This window comes from Alosa sapidissima, chromosome 20 (assembly GCF_018492685.1).
Source record: "Alosa sapidissima isolate fAloSap1 chromosome 20, fAloSap1.pri, whole genome shotgun sequence".
In the NCBI taxonomy this organism is placed as follows: Eukaryota; Metazoa; Chordata; class Actinopteri; order Clupeiformes; family Clupeidae; genus Alosa; species Alosa sapidissima.
Window position 1 is genome coordinate 8,037,582 of NC_055976.1, and position 17,381 is coordinate 8,054,962.

The 17,381-nt window shown below is 46.2% G+C and overlaps 1 protein-coding gene across 1 annotated transcript in view; it reads right to left on the bottom strand.

Annotated features, from left to right (window-relative positions):
- Nucleotides 1-13,885: 13,885 nt before the first annotated feature.
- apln (apelin) overlaps nucleotides 13,886-17,381 on the bottom strand; it is a 24,596-nt gene continuing 21,100 nt past the window's right edge. Inside the window, exon 3 of the mRNA XM_042074561.1 lies at nucleotides 13,886-17,381. This exon is cut by the window's right edge and continues 1,443 nt beyond it. The gene's annotated coding sequence lies outside the window, so the exon portion shown is untranslated.

The following is a 17,381-nucleotide window of genomic DNA, read 5'->3' on the forward strand; positions in this document are numbered from 1 at the left end:
TTCAGTGACTATATTTATTGTTCCTATTTACTAGTGTTTGCGTAATAATATCTGTGCCATATTTATTACTTGCCATTTTGCACAATATCTGTGATAGTACTTACTGCCATTTTGCACAATATTGAGATTGCCTTATGCATACTGCCCACGATTAGCCTTACTGGTGGCGATTATAGCCCATTGTCTTCCTTGTATATAAAAACAACTTTGTGAAATAAATAAGAATTTGAATACATGACAGCTGTACCCTGATCAGTTTATTCTCTTACTGAACTTGCTGGGGAATTGACCTAGGTGTATGGTATAGGGCTCTCCCACCCTTCTAACCGGGAGTGGCGTAGTCACTGTTTAGAATATTATGCTACAGGCCACATAAATATGTATTTTTTTTTTTTCAAAAATGTAACCAGTCGCCCGCATTCAAAAAACGGAATATGCAATTATATTTCACAACTTTGCACTGTGGCTGGGAAAGACTGGCAAGCAAGGCGCAGACAGATCACGGGATTCACTACCCTGTTAGGTGGGCTAAGGCTAAGACAGCAACACACGCTGGAGAGATATACATAGGCAAACTGAGAAACAAACACAAGTTTACCCGACTCATTTATTCTTCCGTTTTGCATGCCCTGAATGGTAGTTCAGTTTCATGTTCATCTTTTTAATGTATGAGACACTGTTGCTATAACTGTATACCTGTCTGTCACTAGCTTGACTCAAGGGGAGACAGAGGAGGGGACCTTCAGTAACTTGCGGGACCATAGACAACTTGCGTAGTGTGCGATTAGGGAGAACAGGCTCTGGATGGAACACACCAATAGGCTGTGAAAGTCCTGAGTCTGAACTGCCAGGTCAAGACTTGAGTCTTCTGACAGAGCAGACATCTGCTTGGGTCATTAGGACCTCATGTTAGCATGTACAGGAAGACATAGGTGGAAGAGGTGGGGGTACTACACAGCCGCAATCCATCCTTCATGGGGCATGGACACGCATCTGAATGTCTCTCACTCGCTCCTATTCTTTTTCATCCTCACATCGCCACATATTACATCCCTCCCGGAGCGCCCGAAGCTACGGCCGGGTCTCGGCGTGCTCGAAACAGACCCCGGAATGATTTTCCAATGAGCTTCTCATCCATCTCACTCCAACGCCAACAAGGTCTGGTTTCCCTCAGCGTTGACAGGCGGAGCAGGTAACCAGGGGGAGCCCCGTTTCCGCCGCCTTGGCGACCGGCGCTTTTGTTTTCCACTCGGACGCGAGGTCTGGATGGGGGTGTAATGTGTTGGCGCTATCCTCTAATCCAGTTAAATTAAAAGTGTCGGTTATCTGACGTAAGAGGCCTAAGCTAAATAGGCAGATCATTGCAGACAAAATGGCTCCATCCCCCCATTATCTGGATAAGGACTTGGGATGACTGTACTGGGAGCGAAAACATATGGAGCTAATGGAGATTACTGAGTCATTGAAAGACATTTATCCGGCTGGTAATCTTTCGGATGTAATCCCCACTGTAAATCTATCGGTCAGCCATCTCCGTGCCGTCCCACTGAAGTAGCTGTGAAACGCTTGAAAGGCTGTCGGTGAACTTTGCCCCCTGCGCCACCGAGCTGATATCTTCCCCCGTGCGTATTGGCCTGGTGGACGTTTCGCCTCAGGAGATGTCAACCCGAGCGATATTTTACAGCCCAGCTTGTAGACAAAACAGCTCTTAACCATACACCCCCTTCGCCCTTTCCTCCCCCCAAAAAAAGAAAAAACAATGTTGCCACATCTGTTGCCAATTTTGGGCTAAACAAGCTGGCAGTCGGAGCTGTTTAATATTCACAGGCCCTGGAGTCTGACAGGACGAGTGCCAGATCTCTGGCCGAGGATGGAGACCCCACCACCACCACCACCTCATCCTCATCTTCATCTGCACGGCACAGAACAGGACTAACCCAAGCTCCTGAAGAAGAGGTGATGGTGAGTAGAGGTACCTTTTAAGGGAGAAAATTACTATGTGTGTGTGTGTGTTTAGGGGGGGTCTTTGCCGCAGGGTACAGACCAGGACCGCAAAACCGGCGCAGTGCCACACAGGAAGTTCGTGCCGGAGGCTCAACCAATCAAAATGCATTTAATCATCAAACGAATGGGCCGAGGGGGGGGGGGGGGGGGTGAGGGGACCAGGCTGTCGACCAGGCACAACTCATTAGCCGTCTCTGACAAAGACGAATGGACAGCTTCGGCCTGTGGCAATATTATTCTTTAAAATCACGTATCAGAAGTAAACAGACCCTAACCATGTAAAAATCTTGCCAACTTTAGCATTCAATTGTTCATGGGCCAAACTATTTCGGAGGTATGATAACAATAGCGAAAATGCTTTTTAATGTACTTAATTGTTTTCATGTGAGCATGTAAAACGAAAATATTGTTCCATTACAAGAGAAGAGAATTGGGGAGCTTGATGCATACCATATTTTATGGGGATTACTCACATATGGAAGTCTAAAAATCCACACTTTAATTGCTATATTCAATGTGAACAAACACTTGCCATATGTTTTACTGGTAGATGCGAGCCAAAAGGCATTACCCATGTTAATTGGTAATTACCAAAGTGAATGGCCTCGTAATCCAGTACCATGTAAGTGGGAGAGTCATTATTGAATTAAAATGCTGCTTTTTTCCATAAATTTCAGTTTTAAGGGAAAAAAACATAGTTTGGTTTTCATTTCCTGGTTGGAAAAAACAATGGCATGTTTATCCATTCATGTTTGACTTTTTGTGAGATCGTTCATGTGCTCCTAAATATCAGTGTTTGTTTAGCCTCAATCGGAACTTGATCTGTCGTTTGGCTCGTGGAATGGACCGTGGGGTATGGGGCTGCTTCAGAGAGAGCCCAAAGAACCGCTGGAGAGTGTATGGAATCCCCATATTTTTAGAATGCTGTATACAGCCATCTCAAGTGCATGAGTACTTCCTGTTGGCAAATCTGATAGCAGTGGTGACATTCTGTTGTGCTTCTGGGTGGCACATAAAATGTATGAATAAAAATTCCATCCCCATGCGATGCCAAATATACCTTTGTTCAGCCTTTGGAAGACCCCCGGAGCGGAACAGAGAGGGATGTGTGTGTGTGTGTGTGTGTGTGTGTGTGTGTGTGTGTGTGTGTGTGTGTGTGTGTGTGTGGTGTGTGATGTGAGAGTCCTTTTATGTCGGAGTGTGTTTGAACCTGAGAGTGTTGGAATGGTCAACATTGAAGTCGTGTATGTCTTTGTGTGAGTCAGGGAGAAAAGGAGGAAAGGAATCTAACAGCAGGGAAGTTGGCTATGGCTAAGGTGTTTGTTTGATTTGAGTTAAGGAATGGCAGGTGTGTGCAATCTCATAACCTGTTTTAACTATGTGTGTGTGTGTGTGTGTGTGTGTGTGTGTGGGTGGGTGGTTGGGTGGGTGCATGTGTGTGCCTGTGTGTGCGTGCACGTGTGTGTTCTTAGAGTTGGTATAATCAGAGATGTGTGACTGGAGGGAGGAATCTCACATCAGAGGAGGTGGCCATTGCTAAGGTGTTTGTTTGATTTGATTTAGGGAATGGCAGGTGTGTGTGTCTGTTTTAATTCTCTCTCTATCAATGGGAGGTCCCCTCTAAAATATAAAAACGTGCGTGTGTGTGTGTTCTTCAGGTTGGTATAGTCAGAGATGTCGGAGTGAAGGGAGGATGTGGATTGTCTCACACCTCCCGTGCACCTTGCTAGAGGACAACCCTTGCCATGGCAACTGCATAAACATCAGTATGCCTTTCCACGGGTGTATCTGCAGGGAATACTCCAGGGTACAATGTGCTCTCTTGCAGGCAGGGACGGTGTCTCTAGTGCAGATCTCACAAGGCTCACCATGGCTGAGGCTCGAGGTTAAGCATTGAGCAGGTTGTGGATTACTATGTGACCATGTGTTCATTGCTACTTAAAGATGAAGTGTTAGACAAAACATTGATGTCATTTCCTCACTAGTTCTCACAAAGAAATGGTGGTTGCAATTAAAATATAATCCTGTAGAGTACATTTTTCAGTATTATACTATAATAATGTAATAGAAATTATCATAATGCAATACGGTATGTCAACATATACCATAATCCCGTACATGAGCCAAACATAGTGTCTTATCAGCCTACTATAGGAGGCTGTGTATGGGAAGTTTCCTGATGATTATGTTGCCTACCGCTCTGTTCACGAGCACCAGCTGGGTCTTTTTATTGACATGGCTGAGAGTGGCACTGACTGCGCGGCATCTGAAATGAGATCAGGTTTCCAGCTGGAGGGTGAAAGCACATTTCAGGGGGGGCTGGAGAGAGGCATCTGATATCGAGCGAGTATTAAAAATAGGCGTTGTTTATCCAGTGGATTGAGCCCAAAAAGTGGCATTCATGCCTGCTGTCTGGGGACCTTCGCTCATTCTCGTCTCATTTGTTCACATTTCACCAATCCTGCCACCTGCCTGTTGCCACCGTATTCTCCTGGGGGCTTATTGGCTGGCCGATGACAGACACAGTAAAACAAAACCCTCTCGCCAGCCTCTGAGGCCCTTGACCTCGCGAGGCTGAAGGTGAGAACTTTTTTTTTTTCTAGAATTGACTCTAGATGTGTCGTGTGGACGCTTGGCTGCCAACGGCAACGGCTGGACCTGATCGTTGCTGTGTTTAGAGAGGCAGCTGAGAACAGATACACAGATGTTATCAAGAAAAAAGGGGGAAGTCTCCGTGGTGGTCAACTGCGACTTGCATGTGTTTACAGTGTCCGAAATGAACCATGTCAAGTGCGGTATTATGTGTGTGTGTGTGTGAGTGGAGCAGGCCAGGCGATCTAAGTGCACGGCGCGTTTACCCAGCAGATGTTGTGTGGTCTGCCGGGGTCGTGTTTGCTTGGCCGTCAGTTAGTTTGTTTGCTCTCGGCGCTTGAGCTGCCCTGGCTCTCGGATTGGGCCGGTGGTTCACGGCGAGGTCTGTGGCGCGTGGCCATTGTTGCCGGGAGGTCACTGTATCACTCAGCCAAGTGTAGTTATGGCAACCATTGCCAAGGCAGGATTTGGGACAGCAATCAGTGTTTCTCTGGATGCTTTGGTGCAACCTGGAGATTTGCGAAACTGCCTTTTCCCCCTCAATTATACTCTAATTGAATAATCAATGTAATTCCTCAAATAGTTTTCGAGTAAACAGTTCTCCTGGAATTCAGCAGCACATAATGCTAAACAGCAGATGCAGAGGCAATCACAAACATTGCTTTAATCTGTTTATGCACTACTGAATAATTTTGTTGATGTTTAGTGCAGTGAAGTCAAGTGCTTTGGCATATCTGGGCCAGTCTTCAATGAATTTCCTGTATTTTAGTATTGGCTGGATAACAGTTGAATTAATGTGTTCGACCCCATTGCACACTATATAGCAGGTCAAGCACTCAGTTTTGTTTTCTTTGATTGTCTTAGATTTAATGTAATACAGAGGACCACAGCCAACTTTAAATTTGTCCTTCTCTGTTACCTCCAATCTAAGATTTTAGTTCGATTTACCAGCAGTGAACGATCATATCTGTGTGAACAGCATACCACATAGGTACATCAGCCAACTCTTCACAGTAAATTGAGTTTGTGATGACTTCTGAGGTCCTGGTGTTGGAGCTCTGTTAGACAAAAACTTTGTATCGGCAACAGGTACAGTAGATGAGAATGTAAGATAATGCCAATCGCTTCACAAACATGGGGGCCTGCAGACATAGAGAGATATGTTGGCTGTGAAGAATGCAACCTCGTTCACACGCTTTACACCTGTGGCAAACAATAAGGCCCATGGCCTCCAGGAGAGATTTTGTATCCATTTTGGTTGTCGCAGAGTGAAACATTGTTTTGGACCACTAAGAAAAAACAACCACTTAGTATACAAAATATTGTATTTGTGTCTTTTGCACTGGTTTACGGAGGGTTGATACTGGTAATACAGAATTACCAAGATTGTGCATACATAAAATATCAACAGTTAACAGCACAGATGAACACTCCAACAAAACAGTTCTGTGAAAGTCTATAATGTTCTTGATTCAGTGTCTGGACTCTGGACTGCATAATCTCCTGAAATACGGTTGAAAATTAATAATAATAATGGTCTCTATGGTCCAGTGGTCCAAGTGCCAGGGTACTTTTAATATGTGTGTGTCAAAACAAGAAGTAGATCAGTTGTCTCTTGTACAAATACACAACATATTGCTGTAAATAAACAAATGTCAAAGCTAATGCTAGAGCTAATTTCAGGAGAGCGGTGGGAGAATCCCAGAAAGGTTCATTCCTTGTGTCCTACTCAATTCCCCAAGAATATCAGACTAAATTGACACTATGTGAGAGCATCCAAATATACAATGGTAATTTGTTCCAACCCCATACTTTGGGTTCAACTCCTTTATTCTTTATTAAGATCCTTTATTAAGTCCTACTGTGCTGCAAGAATGTCCCACAGGGGAGGGTACCTAACATGACCTATAGCGTTACTAATACTACTCACTAGTATTATTATGTCACAGAAAGTGCTTAGCACCCTAATTAATTCCTTTTAAAATAATATGTGATGTTTTAAGTGATATACTATCGTTCCTTGAAGTAGTGCTCCTTTGACAAGCTGAACTGATCCCTATCGCTGTTTTGCTGGGTATGATACCATGTTGACACACGCACTTGACCTCGGGATCAGGCTTCACCGTGCCAAATTACGCCCCCACCAGCCCAGTCCTTATCTCCCACAGGGAACATTTTGAGAATCCACCCGCTGCTCGTCTGCACTGTGATTGGCTGGAGGAGCGCACGGGCATATGCCTGTCTCATGGCCTTGGCTTGAGCCGATGTTTGTCTGTCTGTCTGCCAAGGTGTCTTTGTTTCTCCCGCCACAGGGAACTCTGGGAAAGGTAGCGTTTTTCTCTGGGCCTCTGAGCGACCCCCTTCTTTGCCTGTCTGCTTGTCTGTGTTTATGGGAATGCTAAACAGACGGCCCAACCCACAGAAAGACACACCAAATACACACATATATAAATATACACACACTCATACACACATGTTGAGAGGAGGCGTGAGAGGAAGTTTTTTAGGGTGTGTGTTTGATAAACAATTCAGTAAAAATAATTAGCTGATAAGACATGCGCTTTGATTTCCCACTGGAACTAAACTTTCTATATTTCGCCTCTGAGCTCAGCTGGTGTTTTTAGGCCAGTCTTCCATTAACATACGTTGAATTTTTAATATGCAAAGAATGTAAAGGAACAGTGATGAAATGCAGATTTATTCCATTGGGATCTAAGGAGGAAAGGACAAGGCATTTGCATATATTAATTCTGTATGCGTATGTTTGTGTCACTGTGCATGTTTGTGTATGCATCTGTATTGTATGGATGTCTTCAACAATTAGTATGTTTGTGTGTGTATGTATTTGGAGTGTACATCTGCACACACATATATTTTGCTTTTGGCTTTGTATTTGTTTATTGTTTTCATGTATGTGTATATAGATGTAGATGTAGATTTGTCTGTTTGCTTGCAAGCTTGCATGCATTTTATTTGAAGCTTTAGCATATGTGTGTATGTGTTGTGTATGTTTGTGCTCTTGCAGACTGACTGACTGGCTCACTGTCTGCATGCATGACAATGGGAGAGACAACAGCAGCAGCAGCAGCAGCAGTAGCAGGGATGCCAGGTTGGCTCCTACCCCCCACCTTGGGCTCCGTGCAGAGCTGCAGTTGTGCTGGCTTGGCCTGATCTGGTCTATGCACCATGCTGCTCTGCACAGAGGCTGCTGCTGCTGCTGCTGGCTGCAGGAGGGGCTTGGCCAGGTCTGAAACTGCTGTGTCTGTGTGGGTGCAGCTCAGCTGGCTGTGAGAACAGATAAGAGAGTTGATGGAGGGGAGAGGGATGGAGGGAGAGAGGGATAGAGAGAAGGAGGGAGGCTGGGTGGGAGAGAGTGAATGAGAAAGCAGTGGACGGAGAGAGGGAGGTGGACAGACAAGAGGGAGGGAACAGGGAGAGAAGGAATGAGAGAACTGTAAAAGGTGGGGAGGAGAAGGAGTGAGAGAGGGAGGGAGGGAGGGATGTGGGGATGAGAGCTGTTTTTTACTAGCTTCACTTACTTTGCTTTTTCTCTCTCTCTCTTGCTCCCTTTCTTGTTACTCTCTCTTTCTCTCTCTCTCTCATACTCCCGAGTTCTGTAGCCAGTCTCAGACCTCTGGGACTCGGCTTGCATTAAGACATTAACAATGACTCTGATGCTTAATAAGGGTGGGTGTGCGTAGAAAACATCTTCAAAAGCCCACCACTACACCCGCCACCACCACCACCACCACCCACACCCTCCTCCCTTCCACTGGAGAGCTTCTGGCAGTGATGTCGGAAATCGGCTATTAGCGTTTTAATAGGGTTCATCTAATCCACGCTGGCAGATTAGAAGAGTCTGGACGTCCACCAAAAGGACGCCGTCGCCTCGCCTCGCCGCGCCTCCCGCTCACTCGCTAACGTCTTCATCTCTCAACACTAATGCATTCACGAGCAGCGTGTGAGTGTGTAGTGCTCGTAGCATGCCAAGCCAACCTGTTTCTGTCTAGGCTAGATGAATGGAGCTCCCCTAGCCAGCTATTTCATATTGCTTATCCATTACTATCCCAGCAGGCCTTTTTCTTTCACCCCCTCTTGGAAAAGGGCCTTCGCTAAAGTGGGGAGTGGAGTATTCTCAGCGGAGAGCACTTTTCTGACTCCCATTTGGTTGTGTAGGCGATTGTATTGTAATATGCTATTAAGCTGACATCTGTCTAATACACAATGGCAGAAAAAAGCTAGCTGCCGAGCCCCCTTTCCTCGTCTCCCCCTGGGCTTTTGTAAACTCTCAAAGGCTAATGGTCAAATTGGGCCTGTTTTAGGAATGGGCAGCGGCCCATCTGACAGCGATTTTCGAATCTCGTGCAATTTGGTGATGGTTCCCATCCCCTGTAGCCACGGGCCCCCAGAAAAGCCAGCCAATCGCGGTCGCTCGCCTCTGCGCCTCGTCCAATTACAGGTCAGTTGGTGTCACCGCATCATTGTCTGCCGTTGAAACGCCTTTGTTTTCTCTCTCACGGCAGTGGGCTAGCTGCTCATTTTTTGGGTCTTGTTCCGAGCAGGAATATTTAGAGGATACATATAGTACTACTGTATACAAAAGTCGATTAATTCCTGGGGTTTTTGCAATGATGGAGGAATCCTCGTTTTGAAAACAAACAAAAGAGGAAGTTGAGGTTTTAATTTGCAACCCTTTTGACCTACTGTTTTTCCAGAGTTCTTTTTTTGTGGTGAGTCACACATTCTATCACAAAGCTGGCCATGTAGGCTCATTGATAGTCTTTAATCCAGAAAAAGCCTTAACTTGACCCCAAAAAATTGTTTGAAAATATACAGAGTGTGGAGCCTGTCATGACAGCCTGTCATGCCTTGTAGATCTCCATTCCCCTAGATTCTCCCCCAACCCTTCTCCTGACTACCCAAACTTCAGCGGGCTCAGACAAAACCTGCCACTCTCACGCTGTTTGCGCCGAAGGAGGAGATTAATTTCCCACTCGAGAGATTAGCAGAATACCTGGAGGGTAGCGGCTCGTGCTGCTGCTGCTGTCTGTGAGCGCGGGTCCTTTAAAAAAAAAAAAATTAACAAAACGACTCCCGGCTTGATGCCTCGGCAGCCCACAGACCACACAAACTTCCTGTCAGTGCAGGGGGGCCCCTGCCTGCCTGCCTTACCCCAGCAGCAGACATGTGGTCTCTCAATCGGCCTGGACAGATAACAACACAGTCCCAGCTCCCGTGATCAGCAGCCCAGTAGTCTCTCTCTCTCTCTCTCTCTCTCTCTCTCTCTCTCTCTCTCTCTCTCTCTCCGTGTTTTTGAGTGAAGGAGAGGAGTGCTGCTTGGCTGGGCGGTGCTGGGCGGTTCTGGCAGACTGACCTTGAATGGTATTCATCAGTGGTCTTTTCTGGATCAGGATGTTTTATTGTTGGTTGTATCAGGTAATCTCTCTGGTGCAGCGCACTGATAACCTTCACTCCGGGGGTGACTCCCATATAATCTGTTTCCTTTGTGCCCAGAGTCTTCTTATCCCTCTAGGAATGGACGAAGAAAAGGCCCGGTGTGGTTAAAGACTGTGGTTAAACATTCGGCCCTGTCTCAAGGAGACATGAGCACCTTAAATGTCACTGCCCGTTTATTTTTGGGTGTTGCCCTGTTAAAAATGTACACAGTCTTAAAATAAAAGAGCGAAAAAGCTTGGCAACATTACAAGGCTCCAACAAGAACTGGGAAATACTGCCATAAAAGTTCTCACTGCTCATAAAATGGAATGTTTTTTTCCCCTTCCTTTAACATGACAGCTCAGGAGAAGGCCTTGCTCTATTTTACAATGTCACTCAATCCCCGAGAGAGGCTCTTGTTTACGGCTGAAAAAGTGTCGCCATAAAGATTGCGCTGCCACTCGCATTTTCTCACCCCAGCAACCCTGGGGCCTCCCTGTCCTCCCTCCCGCTCTAGAACCTTCCCTCTGCGCAGAGAGGAAAATAACCGGGCCAGACTATTATGACATCTTCTTTTCTGTCCAAAATACGAAACTTTTGGTCGAAGGTGACTTTTGTCACCCCTTCCTTTCCCCAGCCCCACCCTGTCCCCGCCATCTGCCTGTTGTAGAACATGTCACCTGATGTGTAGCGGTGTAATGATGGGAACGGCCTGACCTTGAGCGGGTCGGAGGAGGCATCGGGGCTCTAGCCTTTGTTCTCGCGCCGCCAGGCAGGGCTAATGGGGCTGAGCTGACCGCTCCGGGTTCTAATCCCGCGCGACAATTTTTTGGCTGCCACTGGAAGTTGGTGGAATTACAGGGGGGCGGGAAACGCAGATGCCGTCCTGCCGCTGGGACTCCCACACCTCCTACTGTGCTGGTCACCAATCCCCTCCGCCCTCCGGGCCGCTCCCACGGGCCAGTTTGAAGCGGTCACCTCTCAGGTTACCACCAGAAGGAACCAGGAGAATGAGACCCCCCCCCATCACCAGCACCACCAGGCCTCCACCTCCCACTTCTCCTCCTCTTACCAAGCGACCCAAAACAACACGAAAAGCCCTCAGAGCCATTCTAACACATCTCTCTCTCTCCAGTGGCCCCTTCTCTCCACCCCCCCATGTAAACACATCCCCACACCCACCTCTCATGTTTGCGCTGGGCCTGTTTTTATGACCATGTTAGTGAACCGTCGCTTTCCGCAGAGCGGCCACTGTTAACACAGCTGAGGCGCATTAGGGACGGCTGCGTGGTTCCTGCGCCTTTACCTGTATGGCTGCAGGGCTTCGCTGGACATCCCCAGTGTTTATCCTTTCACTTGGGTGCAGAACCCCTTTCCACACACACACACACACACACACACACACACTGACATGTCAGACTGTGTGGCACCTCTCAGGAACCGTAATATATTTAATTGCCCATGGTGGTGTTTATCTGGAATTTTGTTCGACAGGATGGCAGCTGCTGGGTCGCCTTTGGCTACATCTACTTTGCATCAATCCCCGCTGGTAATTTGTGAAGGGATTGGCTCGGACAACCAGACGGCATCCACAGCACTCATCCATCAGAGTATTGGAAGCCGATAGCAGGGGGGGTGGGGGGGTGCACCAGGCTAGCCAAGCATCATGAAAAAGAAACATTTTTATGGAGCAGCAGGAGTGATGTTGGGACCCGGCGCCAAGGGCGATCCAGATGTTTCCGCCACAGCAGGGCTTTGCCACGCCTTGGCGTACTCTACCTCGACGTCTTTATGAGCAATCGTTCTACTTGTCATCTTCTCTCTTCTTTTTTTCTCCCAGTCTGCCATCCTCTCATCTCTCCCTTTGCCAAAGGGGCAATATCAATAATTAAAGTCTATAGATATTTAGCCACTGAATTTGATACACTCACATTACCCATAAATCCATGTTGTACTTTTCATCCAAATAATACAATTTGGCCCAGTGACAACAGCTCCACATTACACAATTAATTTCCCTTTTGAGATGCAGACATGCATCTAATATGTATTACAAGCAGATGAATGAACCTTAAGCATTTGTTGCGTATTTGGTACCTACACTAGATAACACTAGTGGCCACCCGCTGAGACATGCTGATTTGTGTTTCGGGCTGCTGCACAAATGCTAAAAAAGTGCCACTGAAACACGTGGGCTCTCCTCTCACAGATTCCAGTGTGTGACTGATGCTCGGCTCTTAAACACGTTTGACACGGGTCTGTTTTGGCTGCGAGCGGGCAATTCGCATTCCAGCGGAGAGAATGAGAGTGAGCAGACCTTTCCTGTTGAACCTTGAACCGTTAAGGGATCTGTCTGTGGCACGTTTGTGCGTTATTTCCTCTGAGATGTATCAGCGCACCCCTCCTTTCCCCCACTCCACCAAAAAATGCTGTTCTTGGGACTGTAACTGGAGAGGCTCGTCGTCACGCTCCATATCACCCCACCGACCCCCAGCCCAATTATATGGCCCGACCCGGGTTTGATGACATAACCCCGCCGGGCTGAGGTGCCGTCTCTCGGTGGGGTACCTCACGTCTGTCACGCCGCGTCAAGCCCACATACTAACCAGCCTCTTCCCAGGCTTCTCCCCAGGGGGGGAAAGAGAAGAGAGAAGAGGAGAGAGAGATGGAGAGGAGGAGTACGGCTCCCTCCACTCCTTTATCCACTTCAGCTTCTTCAGAAGCGCTCAGCCTCTTTATGAGCTGTCTGGGAGGACAGAGGCTGAGGTCTTCAAACATGGCGTGAGTGAAGCTCTGGTGCCACTAACAGCCTGACTACTGGGATTTTTTTTAGTGTGATTTATTCTTGGGATCCATCTAGGGCCATTTATTTTAGAATATTTTCTGTTATTTCTATTATTTGTCATAGAGCGTGAACATTTGGATTATTAGATTGTAGGGTTTCATTAGGTATTACGACATTCAACATTCCAAACTATTATAGAAGATGGTTTAAATTGAATGCATGAATATGAAAATATGACCCCAGCCTCACATTTGATTCAATTTCCCTCTGATCAACCACACTGTAAATGCAATCAAAATTAAAATGCATTTCAATTAGGTTCTCCAATAAACATATTGGACAACTAACAAGAGGGGGTGATTAACAGCTTTCTGCATATGTAAATCTCTTGTTTTTATCACCGAGGATTCGGGGCAATCTGTTTCACAGTTCGCTTTGAGCACATGAGGAGAGACGTAGTCTCGTCATTAACTCTGTAATAATTGTCTCTGCTAGACGCCTTTAGGGATGGTTCCCCAACCGTGTCGGTAATATTTTTAGAATCTGGGGGGGGGTTGGTGGTGGTCTGTATTCCAGTAAATTGCATGGTGGGAAATATGCTAATATTCCAGTGCCTAAGACGTGATCTCTGTGCTCAGCAGTTATGCCATATTATTATGAAATATGCAGTGTGAGCAGCGCAGGCAGCTACCACTGGTGGGTTGGCGATTGACGGCCTAGGTCCCGCTATGGAACGGCCAGTTGGTCTCAAGTTATTTGACTTTACCTTTCAAATGCTGAGGAGAGGAAATTCTTTCAACCCCCTTTTCCATGGTGGGTTGGGGGGGGGGGTGACGGAGAGGTTGGGAACAGGGCTTCCAGCTTAATTTAATTTTTGTGACGACCAGAGGGTGGGATAGGCTGACCTCTCATATCACAAAACTGAAAGCTGCCATATACTGTAGCTGCAGAGCACTTTCTGAGGTTAGAGTCTTGAAGCTACTGGGGGGATTACTTGTTTCTGATTCTCATGGCCACATTTCAAGGCCAGCCCATGACTACAGAAAGGACAAAACACACACTGAATTCTTAAAATAAGATTTTTTAATATTACTTATTATCATAAAGATATATTTACACACTTTACAGAAATAGAAAATAAAAACACAAAGCTACGCATGAAAATGAAAATAAAATAAGTACTCCAAGAGCTAAAGCTTATCTTTTATAAATTAGAAACCAAAAGTTCAAATATGTACACAGTATTTCAATTTCTGATACACTTGTTTTTAAATGTCATTAATTTATGTCATTTATTTTTGCCCAGTTCAACATCAAAAACAGACAGACTGTACTGTACATTTGGCCTGGCGAGTAACATGAGCACACACACACACACCTTTAACTGGATAGAAGAGGACTTATACACTGTCTGTACGGTACTGTGCTTGTCACCTACTAATACTGATGAGGACGGCTGCGTTGCCTGTGTGAGTGTTGTTGGGGCTCTCCTAAGACTGGGAGCCCAAGAACAGAACAGGAGTAGAGTGTCAATGGTCTATGATGCCAGCGTGTGGAGTTTTTTATCTTTATTTTTTATTCTTTTTTTTTAATAACACCAGGGCCAAGGTGACACCAAAAGCACTATGGATATGTATGATCTAAAAGACTCCCAGGTTTTAGCTTGTGCCATGACATTACTGACATTTTTTTTCTTTCAGTTTGTGTAGCCCAGCTGATGCTAGACACTGGCCATAGTAAGATGTGTGAGAGGAGAGCCTTGTCGTCTGAAGTATGAAGTCTGTTTTTTTTTTTCTTTTCTAGTTTTGTGGGGTAATGAGCCGTCGCTGAGCACAACGCTGCTTTTTTGCGGGAGAGCTAATCGAGTTTGCCTGTTGGTGGATCGGTCTGCTGCGGGATTGGATTTCAGTCACCGAATCCCTCAGCTACCACCTCAGACAAAGCTAGGTGAAGAGCTCATCAGCAGCAGAGCAGTCCCATGCCAGACACCATTTTCTTGATAACGATAACAGTTGGTGAAGGTGGCCCCTTGGACACAGTGCATATGTGGTTACTTCCTTAGCTTCCTACTCACTTGCCTCTACTGTCTTCTCAACATCTCCTGTCTTTGCACCTCCTACATCTCGACCCATCGCATTTCCCAAGCCAAATGCACGTCTTTTGTGTGTGTGAGAGAGGACAAAAAGCTGACATGTATGCATGAGACATGCCGAGTACACAGCGCACACAAGTGCACACGGGCCTCTTAGGCCTTGGAAAAGAAAGGAACGCAGCGCTCGAGAACAAACACCATCATAAGAGGAAATGGGTTTACTCTCTCCTAGTGAAATGGACTGGTTTGCCACTTCAGTGTTAGTCTGGGTGGACGCCTTTTTCCTGTTTGATCTAACTAAGCCCCATTTAACCTGATACACTCTTACTTAAGGGGAATCGTCAGGGGCACTGCACAGAGAGAGAGGTCTGAGACAGCTTTGACCTATCTATGACATCAATTTTTTTTTTTCTGTGTAGCAGACTAATTTCTATACTGTTACAACCACAAAAAAATAAAAATAAAATAAATAATATTTTTTGTAAAAAAAAAAAAATCAATACAGCTTTCCCACACTGTATCTCCATGTTCAAAGTAAGCTTTGGACAACCAGCTAGACGAGAATCAGTCAAAAAGGAATAATTGTCACAATACACTGGAAAAACATTACATGCCAAGGAGACTTGTTTTTCGGGATTTATTTTTCCAGCAGCATAATGGAATTGCAAAAAAGTGCAGCCTTGCATGCCCGTACAGAGAGGACCAAAGCCAGGTGACTGACGGGAGAGGGGAGCCGAGACAGAGGGAGGCTTTGGATTCCTATCTCTTTTGATAGATGTCACTGATCATTCGCCTGTGGATTCTTTTTCTGGAATCTGATAGAAAGCCAGCATCACCAGAGTGTAGCTATGGTGATGGGTAATAGGGGGAGAAAGAAAGAGGGGGAATTGGGGTGGGGGGCTTGTAGAGTCGTGGCTCTGGTAAAACGGGGGGCTTGGAGACAGCGGTTTATTTGACTTTTTCTCCCTGGAAGGGCTGCGCAGCTGGTGCAGTTGATGAAAGATACATTCATGAGACGATGGTGTGGAATATAGGCATCACTCCGCACCGGGATGGTGACTCTCCAGACAGGAAAGAGGAAATGGTGATTCTTTTTTTGTTCTCTCTATTTTTTTTTCCGTTTCTTATTGTTGTGTTTTCACACCCCTTGTTTTGACTGAAATAATAAAACAGGAAAACTCCTCCAGAGGGAACAGACGGAGTTATTCTGAGGGGTGGGGGGGGGGGGGGGGGGGGGCTCTGCTGTGACTGTCGTGATTGGGAATCACAGTGCCCTCAGATCTGAATACATTTTTAATCGGGGTGAGTGCGGCTCGGTTGCCTTACCTTGCCCTAACCTTTGGGGCGCTCTCTTGAGAAGAAGAGCAGTTCGCCAGAGAACTGTCACCTCCAGTTCTACAGAAGGTGGAAAAAAAAAATGCCAGCAAATCTGTATTTGATGATATAGCGACTAAAGCAAAGGAAAACGAGAAAAGCTGAGCTCTGCCCACTCTGTGGTCAGATGGAGCACGTGACTCATAGACAGGGTATCGGCGAGTAACAGTCTCAGTAAAGCCTCGTGACAGCTCTTGGCATCAGACTGTAGCAAGCATCGGACGCTTGAAAGGACAGAGTGGTTGGGAAGGAGAAGAGCACACTGCACTGACCCTGCTACCAGTTCCCAGTTGCGGACAGGGGCTCGCGCTCTCGGCCATCTGTGGTGGTGGGGGGGTCTGCCGTGTGTGTGTGTGTGTGTGTGGGGGGGGGTTGTTTTTAATGGTGTTGCGTAAAAGTTGAGGGTGGGGGGGATGTGGTCGCGAGCTGAGCCAGTCTGCCGTTCTGGCCTCAGACACTCCTGACTTTGACAGGGGCTCGTCTGAGATAGATTATCCCGAGGGTCTTAATGAGCGGGCCGATCAAAGCCGTGGCCACCTGCACTAAAAGGAGGCTCAAGCTGCAAGGCCACAGCTCCCTGTGATGGGGGGGGGGGGGGGGCACATGAACACTTTCAAAGTGGGACTGAAACCTGGATACATGACGATAGTGTTGTGGGTAAATATATAGGCAGGGAGATATAGTTTTATATAATGCATACATACATTTAGATACATTTTTTTCATGTGTGTGCTTGTGTTTAAGTGTATGTGTATTTGTGTGTGTGAGAAAGAGATTCTTAAATAAATGCACAGAGCATAGACGATTCTAGTATAGGCTTGTATCACAGCACCCTGAGGAAATTAAAAGAAAAAAAAGAAAACAAAAAGAAACAGAACAAATTCCAGTATGATGTAAAGGCATAGTGATTACGTCGATAAAAGTCTTGATGGATGGGGTGGGGGTTAAACCGAGCTGTGGGCATAGAGCACTGGTGGTAGGCTTTACGTGGTGTAACTGGGATAAAGCAAGATGGCTGCTTTAAAAGCATACTGTGGTTTTGGTTTTTGGTCTAATTCCTTTCAGAAGGCTTCCTGCCTTTTTTTTGGAACATTTTAT